The 14,506-nt window shown below is 35.6% G+C and overlaps 1 protein-coding gene across 2 annotated transcripts in view; it reads right to left on the bottom strand.

Moving 5' to 3' along the window:
• RIMS2 (regulating synaptic membrane exocytosis 2) overlaps positions 1-14,506 on the bottom strand; it is a 581,950-nt gene that overhangs the window by 425,433 nt on the left and 142,011 nt on the right. The window lies entirely within an intron of this gene.

The raw sequence follows: 14,506 nt of genomic DNA on the forward strand, positions 1-14,506 counted from the left end.
TATGCTAATTCCTCTCAGTTAAAGGATGAAGAAACTGAAGATTGAGGAGGTTAAGTCACATAGACAGTGTCTTCCAGCTGATAAGCAATGCAGTCAGAATTCAAACCCCAGTCTCTAATGAGCAAGGGATACTAGATTTTTCACATTAAGTCCATTTTAAATCTCATGTGGATAATTTTGGTACCCAGTGTCAAATCTCTTGGACTCCCATCTGATTCTAGGAATAGCTGTTGTGGACAGTAGTGGTAGCAAATGAACCCAAATCAACTTCATACCCACTGGGATGGATGTAATTTTTTTTTTAAGGAAAATAACAAGTATTGGTGAGAATATAGGATATTGTAACCCTTGTACATTGATGGTAAAGAACATAAAATGGAGCAGTCACTGTGGAAAACAGTTTGGCAGTTCTTCAAAAACTTATACAGAATTATCACATGACCCAGCAATTCCAGTACTAGGTAATTACTGCCCAAGATAATTGAAAATGTATGTTCACAGAACATACATCGTAAATGTATGTTCCTAAAAGCATTATTCATAATAGCCAAAAAGCATAAACAATCCAGTGCCCTTCACTTGTTGAACAAATAAACAACATGTGGTATATCCATACAAGGAAATATTATTCAGCGATAAAGAGAAATGAAGTACTAATTCTTGCTACAACACAGATGAAACTTTATAGCATTATGCCAAGTGAAAGAAGCCAGACGCAAAAGGCAACATACTATATAAATCCATTTATATGAACTTTCCAAAATAGGTAAATCCATTGAGAAGGAAAGTAGTTTGGAAGTTGTCTGGGTGTAAAGTGAGATAGGAGTGACTGCTAATGACTATAGGGTTTCTTTTCAGGGTGATGGAATGTTCTGGAATTTGATATTGATGATAGTTGCACAACACTGTGAATATACGAAAAACCACTAACTTACATACTTTAAAATAGTGGATTTGATGTTATGTGAATTATATTGCAATTTAATAATTTTTTTAAATACCTCTTCTACAAAAAATACCAGACCTAGGTGGTTTTTATCTTTTTTGGGTTTCTCCACAATCAGATCCTGACCCAAAGATCTGAATGCAAAGTTGTCTGTTTATTTGAAAGATGATCCCAAAAAGTACAGTAAAACGAGGGGAAGTGAAATATGTAAAAGAGAAAAGCCAATAAACAGTCAAAGAGTAGGTTATTTCTGAAGGCAAATGAAGCTTGGTCTTGATAGAACCCTCAGACTCATCACACTAAGAGGCAAGGAAGTGGGGGTATTTATCTATTAGCTCATTGGCACTTCTGTCCTTCTCCCTCAGGTTAAGCCTACTTCATTGGTCATAAAATGCCCTTAAGCAGAGAAATGCAGGAAGCTGTTGGTATGTTCAAGAACCATTTGCAGGTGTCATCTGGGATGGGCTGAAGTCTATGAGTAGGGTACCTGTAGTAATTGCTATAATTTTACTGGTGAATTCTACCAAAGTTTTAAGGGACAGTTATTAATTCATATCCTATATAAATTATTCCATAAATTAAATTTTAAAAAGAATAAAAGTCACATATCTCATTTTATGAGCCAAATATAATTTTGACATAAGCTAAGCATAGGCCAATTCTACTCATGTATATGTAAAGAGAGCCAAAACATAAGCTAAAACTTAAATAACAAAATCCAAAACAATTAGAAAACATGTCCTGTCACAGTCAACCACCAATTAACCACAGGAATGTAAGGATGGTGCAACATCAGAAAATTTAGTTATATAATGCAATATAACAGACTAAGGAAGAAAAATCAGATGATTATCTCAATCAATGAAGAAAAGCATATGATAAAATTCCACACCATTTTATGATTTAAAGTAACTCTTAGAAAATTAGGAATACAAGTATATTTCTTTAACTTGGTAAGAGAAGTAGGAATAAAAGGGCATTTCCTTAGGTTGGTAAATATTATTTTTCAAAAATCCTCAGCAAAAATTAAACTTAGTGGAAAAACTGCAGATCTATCTGACCAAATATAACTGTGCTTTCTCAAATACTTCCTTAGAGTATAAAGCACTATATATTTGCAAGATAAAGTAAACAGAAGAATCTGATATATCAACAAAACTGTAAGACAAATAATCCAGAAATATAGACAGAAATGAGACTTTAGTTCAGTTATATTGTTAATGATTTTGATAGTTGCATAAATTGCAAATAAATAAAATGTGGGGGCTTTTCATGTCGATAATCTAGAGTTACCAATTTTTAGAGAATATTTTCAAATCAGACACTAGTATTACACCTTGATGTAACAGAAACTACAGATGAACAAATTCACCTGGCAGTCTTATTCTGCACTGTAATTGCGATTTTCTTAACTTAGCTTCTCAATACATCTGTAAGGTATTCATTCGTAACTGGCAGATGGCTTGAGAACTTCCTGTTATATATACATGATATACACAATACACTTGTAGATTACTGTTATAAGTGTAGCTGTGTCACCACGCAATACCAATACTTGCTTATTAAATGTGCAGAGTTTTCTTAAGTGTTCAGTGAACACTAGGGAAGCTATAGTTATATACCAATAACTAAGCATGGTACTGGCTGAACAAAGTTTGAAAAATTAAGAAAGAACCTAACCGTGATTGTAGTAATACTGAAAAATATCAGAGTGCCTGGGTGTCTCAGTTGAGCCTCCCACTCTTGATCACAGTTCAGGTCTTGATCTCAGGGTAGTGAGTTCAAGCCCTGTGTTGGGGTCCATGCTGGGCGTGGAGCCTGCTTAAAAAAATATATGTTAAAAAAATACTGAAATATCATTTGAAGGTAAGAAACAGTGAAGATTATCACTTTTAACTGGCATTGTTCTTTTTTTAAGATTTTATGTATTTATTTACTTGAGAGAGAGAGAGCACAAGTGGGGCGAGGGGCAGAGGGAGAAGGAGAAGCAGACTGAAGTAGATCATACCTTATAAAGCCTGTTCATTATATGCTATCCAATAATAAACTAATGCCATTTAATACCTTGCAATTTGTTAAAAGTTAGGAAGGGAGGTATGAGAATATACAAGAAAATGCTCTTTGATATATAGTTCCCAGTTATATATCCAACCTGTGGAAGACTGCATTGCTCCAGAGACCCTGAGAGACTCTGCTCTTAAGACATAATCATCAAACAACAGTGTGAACCCATCTCTCTTGCAGCATCATTTATTAACAAAACATTCAAACCCTAAAGAAATCTATTAATGTTACATGAAGAAAACTGAAGTTATTAGCAGCATACAAGCAGTAATCAAGACTGGCTTTGGAAAACTTTTACAAATTAATATTGCTCACTGGTAAAGATAGGAAATCCTTCATGAGAAAAAAGGTTATTCTTCTGTTCCACAAGTGAGTAGCAAAAAAGATGTTAACTGGTGAGTCCATAAGTATAATTTTATTAAAACTTTCATAGGTACCACTATATTTAATAAAGTTCATCAAATTGCAGGAAGCAATGTTCAGCAGCTTGTGGAGATAGAAGATACTACTTACAGACTGAGTAATCTAGATGCTTCCAATCATTCCCAGTTATACTGAAAACAACATAACTGATAAAATTATGGCACACAAAGACTTTATAGGAATCAACTGGTGAAGAGATTTCAAAACTATGAATACCCATATTCAGGTTGTTTTGGACTTAGTTGGAAATGTATTTAAGGATCTTTACTTCATGTAGGAAAGCCATAATCATACACAATCACTACATGAAACAGATTTAAAAAAAAAAATGCTCTTGCCCACTAATCATCCACAGTCTATAGGCATTAACTAAGCACCTAGGAATAATATCCAGACAGGATATGAAAGTATAGAGTAATAGCCATTGCCTATTCTGCTTAGTCAGGTATATATTCTGATTGGCTGGCATCCAGGGTCTGCTGACTGTTAAATAATTTGAATATCAACCATGTAAGTATTTCCTATCCCTTAGTAATTGTGTTAAATACTTATGATAAAGACATTAATAAAAAACAATCTCTGCTCTTAAGAAACCAACAGGCAAAACATATAACTAAACAAATAAATCACAGTACAATCTGGACAGTAATAAAAACATATAGAAGATACTGAGCAAGTACTGATAAAAGCTATTAGGATTTATGAAGAAAGAAATATCTAAGCTGGATTTGGAAGAATCTGTATAAATGGACAAAATAGAGAAGAGGACTCTAGACAGAGGAAACAATGAGTAAAAAGGCACAGAAGCATTAAAGAGAATTATGTCTCCTTAATAAAAGATGTAGTTCCAAAGGTGATGAATTTTAAATTATGAAAACAAAAGTGGAAGAAGGTGAAGTAGAGAATTTGGTAAAATCCCAATGATGGGAAGATGGTAGAGTAGGAAGCACAGGAATCTGTCTCCCCATCTAGACGATAATTGTACCGGCAGAATCTGTCTAATATACCTATTTTGAAACTTTGGAGTTTATTGAAACAATTACAATTTCCAGGAGAAAATTTGGTGGTAAACTGCAGTTACTTTCAGTCAATTTCAGCTTTCAGCACAGTGGCAGCTACCCATCCTCCATCCTTTCCCCTTTGGCTAGCCTCACACGTGTTCCTAGAGCAGCTTCACGCAACTTGCAGAGACCAGGGTCAGCAAAAAGGGAAAGGCAAATCAAAACTACAATGCAGTATCACCTCATACCTGTCAGAATGGCTAAAATCAACAAAACAAGAAATAAGTGTTGGCAAGGATGTGGAGAAAAAGGAACCCTCATGTACTGTTGGTGGGAATGCAAACTGGTGCAGCCACGCTGGAAAACAGTATGTAGATTACTCAAAAAATTAAAAATAGAACTACCTTATGATCCAGCAATTTCATTAGTAGGTATTTACCCAAAGAATACAAAAACACTAATTCAAAGATATACATGCATCCCTATGTTTATAGCAGCATTATTTACAATAGCCAAATTATGCAAGCAGCCCAAGTGTCCCTCAATAGATGAATGGACAAAGAATATGTGGTGTATATATACGATGGAATATTATTCAGCCATAAAGAAAGAATGAAATCTTGCCATTTGCAATGATGTGGATGGAGCTAGGGAGTATTATGCTAAGCAAAATAAGTCAGAGAAAAACAAATACCATACGATTTCACTCATATGTAGAATTTAAGAAATGAGCAAAGGGGAAAAAGAGAAAGACAAACCAAGAAACAGATATTAACTACAGAGAACAAACTGATGGTTACCAGAGGAGAGGTGGGTGGGAGGATGGGTTAGACAGGTGATGGGGATTAAAGAGTGCACTTGTGATGAGCACCAGGAGATATATGGAAATGCTGACTCATTATGTTGTACACCTGAAACTAATATAACACTGTATGTTAAATAACTGGAATTAAAATAAAAACCTTAAAAAAAGGATCCTGGCCTCCAAATATTATACACCTGTACTCTGATTGTGGATTACTATGTCTGGTCCAAGAGGTACAGACAAAAACCAGGGCAGCCATTATTACTGCACCTATCCCTAGTGTTGCAAACACCTGTCACTCTGGGTGAAGTTACCTCCAGGGGATTTAAAGAGCTAGTGCCCTTTTTCTCCCTTTCTTTCCCTTTATTTTTCTCTTTTTCCCCTCCTGAGAGCCAGATATTGAAGACTATAATATTTAAAAGCAAGAACATATTCAGGAAAAATTAGAAAAATGACTATACATTCCCAGAGAAAGGTGTTTGCTCAGGAAAGACCTGAGAAGACTTTAAGTTCATACCTCATGCTGACCTTTGGCACAGAGACAGCCAATAACAATCAAAAAATAAAAACAATAAGAAAAAAAAGCAACAAACCCTAAAGAAAAGGGAAACTCTGATTTCCAGAGATACCGCATTATTAGATTCAAATGTCCAGTTTCCAACAACAACAATGCAATCATGAGGCATAAAGAAAAACAGGAAATAAGAGCCACTCAAAGGAAAAAACAGAAACTGTCCCTAAAAAGACCTGGTGGAGGATCTAACAGACAAAGACTTTAGAACAACAATCTTAAAGATGTTCAGAGAACTAAAGAAAGATGTGAAAAAAGTCAAGAAAATGATGTGTGAACAAAATGGAAATAGCAGTAAAGAAAAAAAAAGATCTACATAGAAACCAAAAAGAAATCCCGGGGCTGAAAAGTACAATAGCTGATATGAAAAATTCACTAGAGGGAGGAGTCAAAGGGAGATTTGAGCAGGCAGAGGAACAGATCAACAAATGTGAAGCTACGGCAATGGAAATACTGAGTCTGAGGAACAGAAATCAAAAAGAATGAAGAAAAGTGAATAGAACCTAAGGGCCTTCAGACACCATCAAGGTAACAAACATATGCATTCTGGTTATCCCAGAAGGAGAAAGAAATGAGCAAGGAGAATATTTGAAGAAATAATGGCTGAAAACTTCCCAAATTTGATGAAAGACATAAATGTAAACATCCAAGAAAATCAACAAACTCCAAGTAAGATGAACTCAAAGAGTGAGACACATTATAACCAAACCTTCTAAAGCCATAGATAAAGAAAGAACCTTAAGAGGAGCAGCAGATAAGTGGCTTGTCACATATACACGATACTCAGTAAGATTACTAGCAGATTTCTCATCAGAAACTTCGGAAACCAGAAGGCAGTGGCCAGATATATTCGATGTGTTAAAGGAAAACTGTCAAACAAGAATCCTATATCCAGCAAAACTATCATTCAAAAGTGAGAGAGAAATCCCAGATAAACAGAAGAAAGGGGAGTTTGTTACCCGCTTCAAGACAGGCTAATGGGAGTCCTGCAGGGTAAAATGAACACTAGACTGTAACTCGAAGCCAAATGAAGAAATAAAGATCTCAATAAAGGTAACTGCATGAGAAATTATAAAAGCTAATATTGTTGTAACAATTTGTAATTCCACTTTTTATTCTCTACATGATTTAAGACATTAATACATTATTTTGTTAATTATTAGTCTAAAAGCTAGCATTATCATAACTTCAGTCTGTAATTCCAAATGTTGTTTTCTACATAATTTAAGAGACTACTGCATTTAAAAGAATTATTAGTTTATATATTTGGGCACACAATATATAAACAGGTAATTTGGTGACATCAACAACTGTAAGGGGGAAGGATGGAGCTGTAATGAGCAGAGGTTTTTTATGTCATTGAAGTTAAGCTGATAAAAATTCAAAATTAGAGTTTTATTACTTGAGAATGCTAAATGTAATCCCTGTGGTAACCACAAAAAAAACAGTTTGTACAGAAAAGGGTATGAAAAAGTAAATGTCTCACTACAAAAAAATCAACTAAATACAAAAGATGCAGGAAATGAAGGATAAAGAAACTATAAAGCATATGGAATACAAACACCAAAATTAAAGAAGTCCTTCTTCATTGAGAATTACTTTTAATGTAAATGGGTTAAACTCTTCAAAGACAGCTATTTGAAGAATGGATAAAATTACATGATCCAACTATAGGCTCCATCAGACTCGTTTTAGATCCAAAGTCACAAATAGATTGAAAGTGAAAGGATAGAAAAAGATATTCCATGCAAATAGTAACCAAAAGAGAGCCAGGAGGGCAATACTAAGATCACACAAAATAGACTTTAAGTCAAAAAAAGTTACAAGAGACAAAGAAGGACATTATATATTAATAAAATTTTCAATAGCAAGAAGATGTAACAATTATAGACAATTACATATCTAATAATAGACCAGCAAAATATATGAAGCAAAAACTGACAGAATTGAAGAGAGAAATAGGCAGCTCTACACTAGCGGTTAGAGACTTCAATACCACACTTTCGATAATGGATGGAACAAACAGACAGAAGATGACTAAGGAAATCGAAGACTTGAACAACACAATAAACCAAGTAGAGCTAACAGACATATACACAATGTTCCATCCAACAACAATAGCAGACATATTCTTCTCAACTGCACATGGAATATTTTCTAGGACAGACCCTACTTTAGGTCACAAATTAAGTCTCAATAAATTTAAAAAGATAGATATTACACAAAGTAAGTATTCCAACCACAAAAGGATGAAGTTAAAAATCAATAATGAAGAAAAACTGGAAAGTTCACTAATTTGTGGAAATTAAACAATACTCTCTTAAACAACCGATGGATCAGAGAAGAAATCACAAGGGAAATTAGAGAATACATAGAGGTAAATGGAAAGTGAAAACTAAATATGTATTTTTTATTACAAACCACAGTCTCACAGCCTCACTAATCATTAGGGAAATGCAAATCAGAACTACTACAAGATACCACCTCATACTCATTAGGGTAGCTACTATCAAAAAAGCAAAAATTGAGAATTTTTTCTCAAAAAATTCATTTTCTCAAAAAATACAAAACAGAAAGTAGCAAGTACTGGTAAGGATGTAGAGAAACTGGAACACTTGTGCACTGTTGGGAGGAATATAAAATAGTATAGTCCCTGTGAAAAACAGAACGGCAATTCCTCAAAAAATTATAAATAGAATTATCATATGATCCAGCAGTTCCTCTTCTAGGTATAGCCTCAGAAGAATTAAAAGCAGGGCCTTGAGGTTACTTATAGCAGCATTCACAATAGCTAAACATGAAAGCAACACAAGTGTCCTTCAACAAGTAAATAAGCAAAATGTGGTACACACACATACACACACACACACACATATACACACAGGGGAATATTCAGCTTTAGGAAGTAAGGAAATACTGACATTTGCTACAACAGGAATGAACCTTGAGGACATTATGCTAAATGAAATAAGCCAGGCACAAAAAGACAAATACTGTACAATTCCACTTATATGAGTTACTTAAGAGTAGTCAGAATCATAGAGATAGAAAGTAGAATGGTGGTTGCCAGGAGCTGGGGAAATGGGGGAATAGAGTAGTTAATGGTTAATGGGTACAGAATTTCAATTTTACAAGATAAAAAGAGTTATAGAGATAGATAATGGTGATGGTTCCATAGCATTATGAATATATTTAATACCACTGAACTATACACTTAACAAGTGTCACAATGGTAAACTTTCTATCTGTGTATTTTACCACAATAAAAAAATTTTAAGAAGCACAGAACAGAAAAAAATCCCAATGATGATTTTATGCCATAATAACTAAATTTCAATAGCAGTAATTAGCTTCTGCTTTACCCTGTCCTCTCCCAAACTAAATATATTTAATCAAGTCGATGGTTCTTGGATTTTCATAGACTCTGTCTGGCTCTAGTATGGGTTATTTTCAGTGTACTTCTAGTGAACATGATCTTACCTTTAGTTGGCCATTTCTCTGCTTTTTCAACATCACAATAAATTTTAATACTAGGCTATTAGGTTAACACAAGCCTCACTGGGTGTCACCTACAACTAAATAAGTGTACCCTCAATTCCAAAATGCACAATGTGCTGGCATTTTTAAAAGGCACACAAACAACCCAGCAAATTCTCTCATGATAAATACCTAAAAAGAAATTCTGGACACAAAGTTAGGCCACCTACCAATGTACATCCTGCGTAGCAGACACAGGTCCCTGAAACCACCACCTTATTCACTGAAAGCCCAGGTTACTCTGTGGATGGCTAGAGCTAATGCAGAGCTATTCTTAGAGACCCAATTCAGTCAGCTCCCAGGCTGATTATACTCTGGTAGGCTCTCATATAAGTGTGGATCCAGAGTTTGTTGTAATGAAGCACTGAATCTGAATTCCCATTACAGGTTATATTTTCCTGTATCTACTAGGAGGGCTCCAGACCAGAGCATACCTTTCTCACCTATGCCCATTTTAATCTGGTTCTACCATCCAGTATAATAAGAATGACTCTCAAAATTGGAACAGACCACAACATACATGACTATGGCACTTAAAGACCTAGTCTGTGATGAAAAGAAACAGACTCTGAACCATTAAGTACTGTGTTAGATATAAGGTATTATATTAGGAAACAATCAACAAAACTAAAAGGCAATCTACTGAATGGGAGAAAATATTTGCAAATGACATATCTAATAAAGGGTTAGTATCCAAAATCTATAAAGAACTTATAGAGCTCAATACACAAAAAAATAAATAATCCAATCTAAAAGTGGGCAGAAAACATGCCCAGACATTTCTCCAAAGAAGACATCCAGATGGCCAAGAGACATGAAAAGATGCTCAACGTCACTCATCATCAGGGAAATGCAAATCAAAACTACAACATGGTAACACCTCACAACTGTCAGAATGGCTAAAATCAACAACACAAGAAACAGCAGGTGTTGGCAAGGATGTAGAGAAAAAGGAATCCTCATGCACTGATGGTGGAATGCAAACTGGTGCAGCCACTGTGGAAAACAGCATGGAGATACCTTAAAAAATTAAAAACAGAATTACCATATGATCCAGTAATTCCACTACTGGGTTTTTACCCAAAGAATACAAAAACACTAATTCAAAAAGATATATGCACCCCTGTGTTTATAGCAGCATTATTTATAATAGCCAAATTATGGAAGCAAATGTCCATTAAGAGATGAATGGATAAAGAAGTTGTGGTATATATACACAATGGAATATTACTCCGCCATAAAAAATAATGAAATCTTGTTACTTGCAACAATATGGATGGATTTAGAGGGTATAATGCTAAGTGAAGTAAGTCAGAGAAAGACAAATACTATACAATTTCACTCAGATGTGAAATCTAAGAAACCAAACAAAGAAAAAAAGAAAGAAACAAACAAACAAAAGACTCTTGAAGATTAAGAGAACAGACTGATGGTTCCCAAAGGGAAGGTGGGCAGGGGGATGGGTGAAATAGGTGAAGGGAATAAAGAGTACATTTATCATGATGAGCATTGAGTCATGTATACAGTTGTTGAATCACTATACTGTACACCTGAAACTAATATAACGCTCTAAGTTAATTATATTGGAGTTAAAATTTAATAACAAACAAACAAACAAATACATTTTAAAAGAGAAAGGTACTATATTTTGTTCCTAGACATAACTGGTACCTGAGACACAGATTAAAAAAAAAAAATCCCTCAGAATGCACAGTGAGGGATGGGAAGTACTGATAAAGAGATGATTGTCACAGTCATCTGAAGTAATTGAACTGTTCACTTTTATTTTCTAAGCTCTCTTAATACTAAATGACAGGACCAAATACTGAAAACTTGCGTTAATAGAGAAAGAATCACCTGGCCAGACATAGCCATTTTTATCCAAGCTCATGCCTGACACATTGTTTTTTTATTTTAAATCATAGTGAAGCTTAAAGTGATTGAAATTTAAAATCTTTCCACTTCAATTTTGGTTTCATGATGCTATTATTTCTTAAAAACAATAAAATAATTATCTCATTTTATGTCTATTATTTTATCTGCTTATTTGGGGCTGCGGACAGGGGAAAATTAATGATATCAGGAAATTATTTCATTCAAGCACTTAATTATTCATATATTTGCAGAGTTTTGAAACCGACTACAATATGCCAAGTCCTATGCGACTTACTAGAGATACAGTGATAAAGAAGACAAACCAGTTCTTTTCCGTGGGGCTTATGGTCCATTGGGGGAGACAGATAATAAATTAACAAATAGGCAAACAAGGAAACTATACATATGTGCTTCGGAGAAAATGAAGTGCAGTATGATAGAGAGTAAGTGGTGCTGAAAGAGAGTTAGAGCCTCCAGAGGGCAATCAGAGAAGGCTTCCTTGAAGTGAGGACAGGTGAAATGATAGCAAAGATGAGGATGAGTTCTGCACAGAAAAAGCTGCTGAAATGCATGCCAGGTAGAGGACAGCAACATAGGTCAGTGCCTACAGGCCAGAAAGGGCTTGGTAGCTCCAGGGACAGAAATGCCTGTGAAAGAAAGCAATGAGGGAGAGGATGGTATGGGAATGATGTTGAAGAGACAGCCAGAAGCCAGAAAGTATATCATCTTCCCTGGATGTCCCAGTAAGAAGTGGTGGGAGAAAGCTCTTAAGGGATGTAAGCAGAGCAATGACATAATCTGATTTCATTTTGAAAAAGATCACTCAAAGAGATGTATGGAGGAGCGCCTGGGTGGCTCAGATGGTTAAGCATCTGCCTTTGGCTCAGGTCATGATCCCAGGGTCCTGGGATCGAGCCTCGCATCAGGCTCCCTGCTCGGCAAGGAGCCTGCTTCTCCCTCTCCTTCTGCTGCTCCCCCTGCTTGTGCTCTCGCTCTCTCTGTCAAATAAATAAATAAAATCTTTTTAAAAAAGAGAGAGAGAGAGATGTATGAAGACTAGGTTGGAGAAAGGAAGCAGACTAATTAGAAGGTTATTGGAAGAATTCAAATGAGACATAGAAGCCACGAGGATTTAGTGATAAAATTGTTGAGAAGGAAAGGGGAAGAATGAAGGATTATGCCTAGGTTTTTGGCTCAAGGAACAGGGTATCCAATGATGCTCTCTTTTGAGGGCTGTATATTAAGTCTGAGATACCTATTATATATCCAAGGGGAGATGTCAAGTAGAAAATTAGATATATGATTCTAGAGTACAGGTCAGGACTAGACTATACATTTGGAAAACATTAGTTGCTATGGACTAAATATCTTTCATTCCCCCCCACCTCAAATTTACAGGTTGAATCCTAACCCCCAAGGTGATGGTATTAAGAGGTGGAGACTTTTAAGGTGACTGAGTCATAAGGATGGAGCCCCTGTGAATAGGATTGATGCCCTTATAAAAGGGATCCCTCACCCCTTCCACCATGTGAGGACACAGCAAAAAGATACCATCTATGAAACAGAAAGTGAATCCTTACCAGACACTCAATCTGCCAGTGCCTTGATCTTGGACTTCCCAGTCTCCAGATCTGTGAGAAATGATTTCTATTGTCTATAACCCACCTAGTCTGTGGTATTTTGTTATAGCAGCCCAAGTGGACTCAGACATTAGTAAGCTGTGCACATGATACTTAAAGCCATTGGGATTTCCCATATTCTACTTTCTAATCCTTAGAATTTGGTTTACATTCAGTTGATCTTTGGTGAAATGGAGGGTGGTTCTGAGGAATACAAGCCTAATAATTCATAATATGCTCCTGCTCAGAAAGGCCTGTAAGTTTCTGTTCTAGCTAAATATTGCTCCAGTATAAAAAAAATAAAACATTCATAGGAATCATTTTTAGTGACAAAAGTTGATTTGAGGCCATTATATTATGCTTCATGAATCCCCTAGAACCTTCCCCAAAATACACCAAAATGCTTTTCCATATAAAAGCCCATTCTCAGATTAAAATCAGTCAGGAACCAAAACTGAGCCAAACCTTGAATAACTCTAAAGAGAATAGGTTTGCCAGATTCATTCTAGCCAATTCATAACTGCTCACAATAGGTGAAAATTAGTCGATGGTAAGGTCTAAAAAACAAAAATCAAAGCTACAATCTTTTCAATGCCAGAATACAGTTTTATGTTTCCTCACATTGTTAAAGAACTTGAGTAAGTCATTTCTTTTTTTTTTTTTTAAGATTTTTTTATTTATTTGACAGAGAGAGAGACAGCGAGAGAGGGAACACAAGCAGCGGGAGTGGGAGAAGGAGAAGCAGGCTTCCCGCGGAGCAGGGAGCCCGATGCGGGGCTCGATCCCAGGACCCTGGGATCATGACCTGAACCGAAGGCAGACACTTAACGACTGAGCCACCCAGGCGCCCCAGAGTAAGTCATTTCTTATAAATGACTAGACAAGCATAATTTCCAACAAGCATAATTTCAAAGCTAGTAAAGTGGTCACGTCTATTCTTGCTAGTGACAAAATAGAACAAGCTATTTACTGTTGGACTGTTCTCTTATTCACAACATGGCTTTATACGTAACACATCTTTGATGTAAAAAAAAAAAACAACTATATTATCCATTGCTTTGTCGACGTTAAATAATAGTCAGAAAATTATTCTACCTAGATAATAATGTATAAAAGATAACAAATAATTTGGATGCAAAGCTAAGTACATAAGGAAGGAAAAGCTGAGGTGCCAAAAAGGAAAATAGAATTACAAACCAGAGCAGTATGCTCAAAGACTGACACTGTGTAGTTTAAGACTTTAACACTTACGCAGGAACCACACAAAGATAAAAAAATAAAGCCCAGGGACTACACAGGCTAAGGAGTTGAATCTACGATGATGCACAGTACAGGGTACTGAGAACTTTATGGTTTCAATGAAGGGATAAGCTAGAAAAATTTCATCTACTGACTGGGAAAGCACAGGAAGTACATCTCTGCTTACACTCTAGACTAACAAAGATATTTCCCCTGAGAATTCAAAACATTATCTTGCACTTCACACAGGTTTATAATTTGTAGCATGATCCAGGAACCCACAAACCCATTTAGCCCAAGTTCTAAATCCAGCAAACATATGCTTCAAGAATATGGATGAAATGGGGACATTTTCAGACATACAAAAGCTGACATACTTGATCTCCAGCAGACCTGAGCTAAAAGAAGTATTAAAAGATTTGGGCT

Source organism: Mirounga angustirostris, unplaced genomic scaffold (assembly GCF_029215605.1).
Source record: "Mirounga angustirostris isolate CCGP_5_RB_7025 unplaced genomic scaffold, mMirAng1.0.hap1 SCAF_4, whole genome shotgun sequence".
NCBI lineage: Eukaryota > Metazoa > Chordata > Mammalia > Carnivora > Phocidae > Mirounga > Mirounga angustirostris.